The following is an 8,545-nucleotide window of genomic DNA, read 5'->3' as shown; positions in this document are numbered from 1 at the left end:
GACACAAGAGATCTCTCTAAAGGCCAGCAAAAATCCTGGTCAAAGGGAAAGGAAGCAAATAAATGGGCCGTTCTAATGACGGCAAGGAAAGTTCCAATAGATTAAGATTAAGCATTTGGCAAAGTTCCTTCATAGGGAAGACTAAAGCCCACAGTGTTAAATAAGGTAATCATAAATATTTAACTGGTAAGGACCTCAGAGCACTGGACTTGGAATCAGGAAGATGAGTTTGAATCCTGCCTGACTGTAGGCAAGTTACATAGCCTCTTTCAGCCTCAATTTTCTCATCTGTAAAATAGGCATAAAAAAATAGCATCCACCCTTAAATCATAAGTTTGTTGCGAGTATCAATGAGATACTATGTGTAAAACACTTTTAAAACTTAGAGTGCCATATGAATATTAGCTAGTTAGCCAACTTGTCCAAATTCTTTATTTTACAAATAAGGAACCTCAAGTCCTGGGGGTGGGGTTGGATGATTTTTTGGGGGGGGGGCCCTTGAGGCAGTTGGGGTTAAGTTATTTGTCCATAGTCACACAGCTAGTAAAGCATAATGTGTCTGAGGCCGGATTTACACTCAGGTCCCCTTGACTCCAGGGCCAGTGCTCTACCCATTGTGCCACCTAGCTGCCCTTGGGTAATTTTTTTAAAACAATTTCAAATAGGTAATAGGCATCAGAGATGGAATATGAACTTTCATCTTATTACCAAGATCAATCAAATTAAATTTGCCTCTGTACCCCAAAAACGAACTCATAGGTAATGGGATCCTTGCCTCTCTCTGGAATCGGGAGAAATTTTAGTATCGGCTGTGGTTTGATGAGCCTTTGCTAAATCAGATGATAAACCCTCTCCTGCTGCCCAGGTTCTAATCCCACCTGCCATGTTGGGAGTAGCAATGGTGACCAGCAATGGTACCCATTATTCTGAAGGAAATGGTAAGCCCAGTGGCAAAATAGAAGCTAGGACTGCATGTTATACGAGGGAGGGTTCTTTCAAGAGATTAGCATCAGGGAATAAGAGCCCCTAATGTAGAGAGGTAAGCATATTGGACACCAGAGCGACGACACTATTTTTGGTGTTTCCTGACTAGAGAAATAACCACACAGTTTGTCTTTGGCCCCGTGGATTTTTTTATTCATTTGCACTGTTGCTTCCCTTATCCACCTAGAGTAATTCCATTCATGTCTATCACCTAGAGTATAGAAAAAGACTCAGTGACTGGGTGGGTACCAATTGGTCCCATCTCATGTCTATCATTTTCCACTGGATAACACAAGAATACCTCCTCTATAGGGAGGAAGGAAAACCAGCCTTTGTTTGAATACCTCCAATGAGGAGGAGCCCACTACTTCCTGAGAAAGCCTGTTCCAGTTGTAGATAGCTCTAATTTTTAGGAAGGGTTTCTTTACATCAAAACTAAATTTGTGTCATGGCAACTTCCTATCTTTCAGCCTTTGCTTCCTGTTCTGCCCTTTGGGACCAAGCAAAATATGCCTATTCTTTCTTTCATGTGATAGCACTTCAAATAACTGAAGACTGTTATCATGATCCTCCCCACTCCCACCTCACTCCCACCCCAAATCTCCTTTTCTCCAAACTGCATATCTTTGGCTCTTTTAACTAGCTCAAGATCATATGGCATAATCTGGAGGTCTCTCACTATCCTGGTTTTCCTCCCGTTTATCAATGTCCTTCCTAAAATGTAGTATCCAGAATTGAACATGGTATCGCAGATGTAGTCTCACCAGGGCAGAAGATACCAGACTATAACTTAGGCTTGGATGCTGTCAAAGATTGCATCACATTGTCCCAAGATTGAAATTCACCAAAACCCAGATCTTTTATAGAACTGCTTTTCAGTCATGCTTGTCTTATCTTGTCTTTGTCAAGTTGATTTTTTTGAACCCCAGTTAGAGGCTTTATCACTTTAACTATGAAATTTCTTTTTATTAGATTTGCCCTAATGTTCTAATCTAGTTCATCCTATCAAGATAATTTTCCATTCTTACTTGGTCACACCATATGTTAGCTATCTTTCTCAGCTTTGTTTCATCTGCAAATGTGATAAATCTTGCATCTGTGACTTCATTTAAGTCACTGATTAAAAAAAAAAGGGGGTAGGAGGTTCAAGCATCTGTGTGGAAATGGGACAACCCAAAGAGTGAGTCAGAAATGTAAAGTGAGCAATGTGGCTAGGCCTACTCATGATATGGTGGTTCCAAGTAGGAATGTGCTTATAATTGGGTCTGCCTCAGGGTAAAGTCATCCCCAGGGAACCAGGCAGTCACTGTGCTAATTTCACTTTGAATCAGTTCATAAAAGTTTCTCCCATGCTTTTTCTGTACTCATCACATTCATTACTTCTTACAACATAGTAATATTTCATTGCATTCATGTATCATAACTTGTTTAGCCACTCCCTAGATTTTGCTACTACAAAAAGTACTGCTATAAATATCTTGATGTATACATAGCCTTTCCTTTTATCATTGATTTCCTTGGAGTATTTGTCCAGGAGTAGAATCTCTTGGTTGAAGAATATGGACATTTTAGTCATGATCTCATAGTTCCAAATTGCTTTCCAGAATGGTTGGACTAATTCACAGCTCCACCAACAGTGCATTACTGTGTCCACCTCTTTATAACTGCTTTAACTTGGCTATATAAATTTTAGCAGAAGGAAATTCATTCAACAATAACATGGAAAGCATAGTTAGCAAAGATACTGCATTGATTTTTGTTGGGTGCAGCTCTCCAACTCTTGCATTTGTCGTGATGGTTCCAATGGTCAGGAGAATGTGTTGATTTAGAGGGTAGTGGAAAGTTTATTAGCCCCAAAGAGTACCAAATATTCATTAGCTGGGTTTTTATAACTTTGGTGACCAGGAAACTAAGTCAAAGTTTCAAGCTTTATTCCCCTGGTCCAATTAAGTCTCAAATGGAGTTTCATTGCCTTTTTAGGGGAAACTAGCTTATATGGCAAGCACTTTCTAATTTGCTTAGGCCACATACGGTGAATGGCTAGCTATAGCACGGGCCTTAATGTCATGAATCCTAACCAAATTATTAGTAGATATTGCTCCTATAATACTATATGTGGTTGAGGCCAAATGGAAGAATAGGCCATGGGATTTCAGGAGATTGAGGAAATGAGAGGCCAAGGGTTAGAATGGAACATAAAACACTTTGTTAAAATTCCTGGGTATAAAAGGGGAGAAATTCAAGTACAGAGAAAAAATGTGTGCCATTTCTGAAGTCATTGAGAAAGGAGAGGGAATGACCTAGATGTCAGTGGATAATTTCAGCCAGCGTTTGGATTGGTTATCACATTTGAATAGAATAAACTTCAAAGGAAGAACCACGACAGAGTAATAGTGGCAGGAGGAAGAGTCTGGAAGTAACTCACAATGGTAAACAAGAATTATTCCAATTGCCCCTTCAAGATCAGTGTGTTAAGAGGTGTGAGAACAATGCAGTCAGTCTTGGAGAGGATGATGAGAGATGCAAGATAATCTAAAAGGGGAAAACAGTACCAGCTGGGGAGACCTGGCAAGGCTTGGTTCTTTTTTTTTTTTTCTTTTTGATAATTAATTAATTTATTTTCAGTTTTCAACATTCACTTCCATAAGATTTTGAGTTTTAAATTTTCTCCCCCTCTCCTTCCCCGCCCAAAATGGCATGCAATCTGATGCAGGTTCTACTTATACATTCATATTAAGCATATTTTCCCATTAGTCATGATGTAAAGAACAATTAGGACTAATGGGAGGAACCATGAGAATGAAGCAATAAAACAAAACAACAAAGGAAAAGGAGAACACATAGTGTTCTTCCATCTGCATTCAGACTCCATAGTTCTTTCTCTGGATGTCAATAGCAATTTCCATCATGAATCTTTTGCAGTTGTCTTAGATTCTTGCGTTGCTGTGAAGAGCCACATCTATCTAAATTAATCATCCCATAATGTGGCTGTTACTGTGTACAATATTCTCCTGGTTCTGCTAACTTCACTCAGCATCAGTTCATATAAGTCTTTCCAGGTTTTTCTGAAGTTTGTCTGCTCATCATTTCTTATAGCACAATAGTATTACATTACATTCGTATGCCACAACTTGTTCAGCCATTCCCCAATTGATGAGCATCCTCTCAATTTCCAATTCTTTGCCACCACAAAAAGAGCTGCTATAAAAACTTTTGTACATGTGGGTCCTTTTCCCATTTTTATGATCTACAACCCTAGAAGTGGTATTGCTGAGTCAAAGGGTATGCACAGTTTTATAGCCCTTTAGGCATAGTTCCAAATTGCTCTCCAGAACCGTTGGATCATTTCACAACTCTACCAACAATGCATTAGTGTTCCAATTTTCCCACATCTTCTCCAACATTTATCGTTGTCCTGTTTTGTCATGTTAGCCAATCTGATAGGTGTGATGTGGCGCCTCATAAAAATGTGATTTGCATTTTCTCTAATTAATAGTGATTTAGAACATTTTTTTCATATGACTATAGATAGCTTTAGTTTTTCCCTCTGAAAACTGCCTGTTCATATCCTTTGACCATTTGTCAATTGGGGAATAACTTGTATTCTTATAAATTTGACTCAGTTCTCTATACATTTTAGAAATGAGGCCTTTATCAGAGATCCTGGTTGTAAAAATTCTGTCCTAGTTTTCTGAAGCTTCCCTCCTAATCTTCGATGCATTGGCTTTGTTTTTTGCATTTCATAATGTTCTCTTTCTCTTGTTTGGTCATAAATTCTTCCCTTCTCCATAGACCTGAAAGGTAAACTATTCTTTGCTCTTCTAGTTTGCTTATAGTATCAGTCTTTATATCTAAATCCTGTACCCATTTTGACTTTATTTTGGTATATGGTGTGAGATTTTGGTCTATGCCCAATTTCTGCCATACATTTTTCCAGTTTTCCCAGCAGTTTTTTTAATTAAATAGTGAGTTCTTATCCCAGCAGCTGGAGTCTTTGGATTTATCAAATAGTAGATTAGTATAGGCATTGACTGTTGTGTCTTGCATACCTAACCTATTCCACTGATCCACCACTCTATTTCTTAGCCAGTACCAAGTAGTTTTGATGATTGCTGCTTTAGAATACAATTTAAAATCTGGTACAGCTAGGCCACCTTCCCTTGCATTTCTTTTCATTAGTTCCCTTGATATTTTGGACTTTTTATTCTTCCAGATGAATTTGTTAATGTTTTTCTAGCTCTATAAAATAATTTTTTGGTGGTGTGATTGGTATGGCACTGAGTAAGTAAATTAATTTAAGTAGAATTGTCATTTTTATTATATTAGCTCTGCCTACCCATGAACAACTGATATTTTTCCAGTTATTTAGATCTGACTTCATTTGTGTGAAGTGTTTTGTAATTGTGTTCATATAGTTCCTAGTTTTGTTTTGGCAGGTAGACTCCCAAATATTTTATAGTGTCTATGGTAATTTTAAATGGAATTTCTCTTTCTATCTCTTGCTGCTGGGCTTTGTTAATAATATATAGAAATGCTAATGATTTGTGTGGGTTTTTTTATATCCTTCAACTTTGCTAAATTTGTTTATTATTTCAAGTAATGTTTTACTTGGTTCTCTAGGATTCTCTAAGTATACCATCATATCATCTGCAAAGAGTGATATCTTTGTTTCTTCTTTGCCTATTCTAATTCCTTCAACTTCTTTTTCTTCTCTGATTGCTAAAGCTAACATTTCTAGCACAATATTGAATAACAGTGGTGATAATGGACATCTTGTTTCACCCCAATCTTATTGGAAATTCTTCTAGCTTATCCCCATTACATATAATGCTTGCTGATGGTTTTTGATAAATGCTATCTATCATTTTAAGGAAGACTCCATTCATTCCTATGCTCTCTAATGTTTTTAATAGGAATGGGTGTTGTACTTTGTGAAATGCTTTTTGTGCATCTATTGAGAAAATCATGTGATTTCTGTGGTTTTGTTGTTGATATGGTCAATTATGCTGATAGTTTTCCTAATATTGAACCAGCCCTGCATTTCTGGTATAAATCCTACCTGGTCATAGTGTACTATCCTTAAGATAATTTTTTTCTAATCTCTTTGCTAATATTTTATTTAAAATTTTTGCATCTATATTCATTAGGGAAATTGGTCTATAATTTTCTTTCTCTGTTTTGGCTCTTCCTGGTTTAGATATCAGCACTATATTTGTATCGTAAAAAGAATTTGGTAGGACTCCTTCTTCACCTGTTTTCCCAAATAGTTTATATAGTATTGGAATTAGTTGTTCTTTAAATGTGTGATAGAATTCACTCATAAATCCATCTGACCCTGGAGATTTTTTCTTAGGGAGTTCATTGTTGGTTTCTTCAATTTCTTTTTCTGAAATGGGGTTAAGTATTTTATTCCTCTTCCGTTAATTTGGGCAATTTATATTTTTGTAAATATTCATCCATTTCATTAAGATTGTCAAATTTATTGGCATATAGTTGGCCAAAATAGCTCCTAATTTTTGTTTTGATTTCCTCTTCATTGGTAGTGAATTCACCCTTTTCATTTTTTATGCTGGTGATTTGGTTTTCTTTCTTTTTTTAATCAAATTAACCAAAGGTTTATCTATTTTATTGGGTTTTTTTTCATAAAACCAGCTTTTAGTTTTATTTATTAGTTCAATAGTTTTCTTAATTTCATCTTTATTAATCTCTCCTTTGGTTTTCAGAATTTCTAATTTGGTATTTAATTGGAGATTTTCAATTTGTTCTTTTTCTAACTTTTTTAGTTGCATGCCCAATTCATTGATCTCTTCTTTCTCTGTTTTATTCATGTAAGCATTTAGAGATATAAAACTTCCCTAAGGACCACTTTTGCTGCATCCCTTAAGTTTTGGTATGTTGTCTCATTATTGTCACTCTCTTGGATGAAGTTATTGATTGTTTGTATGAGTTGTTGTTTGACCCACTCATTCTTTAGGATTAGATTATTTAGTTTGCAATTAATTTTTAGTCTATCTTTCCGTGGTCCTTTATTACATGTGATTTTTATTGCATCATGATCTGAAAAGGATGCATTTAATATTTCTGCCTTTCTGCATCATTGGATTGTGAGGTTTTTACACCCTAGTACATGGTCAGTTTTTGTATAGGTGCCATGTACCACCGAGAAAAAGGTATATTCCTTTCTGTCCCCATTCAATTTTCTCCAGAGGTCAACCATATTTAACTTTTCTAAGATTCTATTGATCTCCTTAACTTCTTTGTTATTTATTTTGTGATTAGATTTATCTAGTTCTGAGAGGGAGAGGTTGAGGTCCCCCACTATTACAGTTTTGCTGTCTATTTCTTCCTGTATCACTCTTAACTTCACCTTTAAGAATTTGGCTGCTATACCACTTGGTACATATATGTTTAGAAATGATATTACTTCATTATCTATGGTACCTTTTACCAGGATGTAGTTTCCTTCCTTATCTCTTTTAATTAGATCTATTTTTGCTTTTGCTTTGTCTGAGATCAGAATTGAAGGGGGAGGGGGAGAAAATTTAAAACTCAAGATCTTATGGAAGTGAATGTTGAAAACTAAAAATAAATTAATTAATAATTTTAAAAAATAAATAAAATGAGAGAATATTTGTAGAGAGAGCCTTGGAATTTATTAGGTATGTGTAGGAGAGTAGGGAGGAGAAGTTCAGTAACATGGCCAGACCTATGCTTTAGGAAGATCCCTTTGACAGCTGAGTGGAGGATGGACTGGAGTGGGGAGAGACTTAGGGCAGGGAAATCAACCAGCAGGCTACTGTGATAGTCCAGGCTTGAGGAGATGAGCGACTGTACCATTTTGGTGTCTGTGCCAGAGGGGAGAAATGGTCCTGCTGGAGAGAGGTGGAGGTAGAACTGAAAAGACTTAGGAACCAATTGAAAATGCAGATGAGGGGCAGCTAGGTGGCGAAGTGGATACAGCACTGGCCCTGGAGTCAGGAGGACCTGAGTTCAAATCCAATCTCACACCAGCCACTTGACACTTATTAGCTGTGTGACCCTGGGCAAGTCACTTAACCCTAATTGCCTCGCCAAAAAAAGAAAAGAAAATGTGAGTGAGAGTGAGGAGGATGATGATAAAATTGCAAATTTGGATGACTAGAAGGATGGTGGTGTTCTCTAGTAGTATAGAAGTTCACAAGAGAGGGTTGAATTTGAGGGGAAAGTTCTGTTTTAGATATGTTGAGTTTACAGTGACAATGGGACATCATTTGAAACCTCCATTAGGCAGCTGGTGATGTGGAACTGGAACTTAGGAGAGAGACTAGGGCTGGATCTATAAACCTAGAAGTCATCTGCATAGGGTTAGTCATTGAAACAGTTCCTGATTTCAAGAAACTCATAGCCTGACAGTGGAAAATAACATAAAAATGTGCAAGTGTATAGAAATATTTTGTTGTTCTGTTGCATCCAACTCTTTGTGACCCCATTTGGGTGTTTTCTTGGCAAAAATACTGGAGTGGTTTGCCATTTCCTTTTCCAGCTCATTTTACAGATGAGGAAACTGAGGCAAACAGGGTTA

This window comes from Vombatus ursinus, unplaced genomic scaffold, assembly GCF_900497805.2.
Source record: "Vombatus ursinus unplaced genomic scaffold, bare-nosed wombat genome assembly UNPS02014798.1, whole genome shotgun sequence".
Taxonomy (NCBI): domain Eukaryota; kingdom Metazoa; phylum Chordata; class Mammalia; order Diprotodontia; family Vombatidae; genus Vombatus; species Vombatus ursinus.
This window is presented reverse-complemented; position numbering follows the sequence as displayed.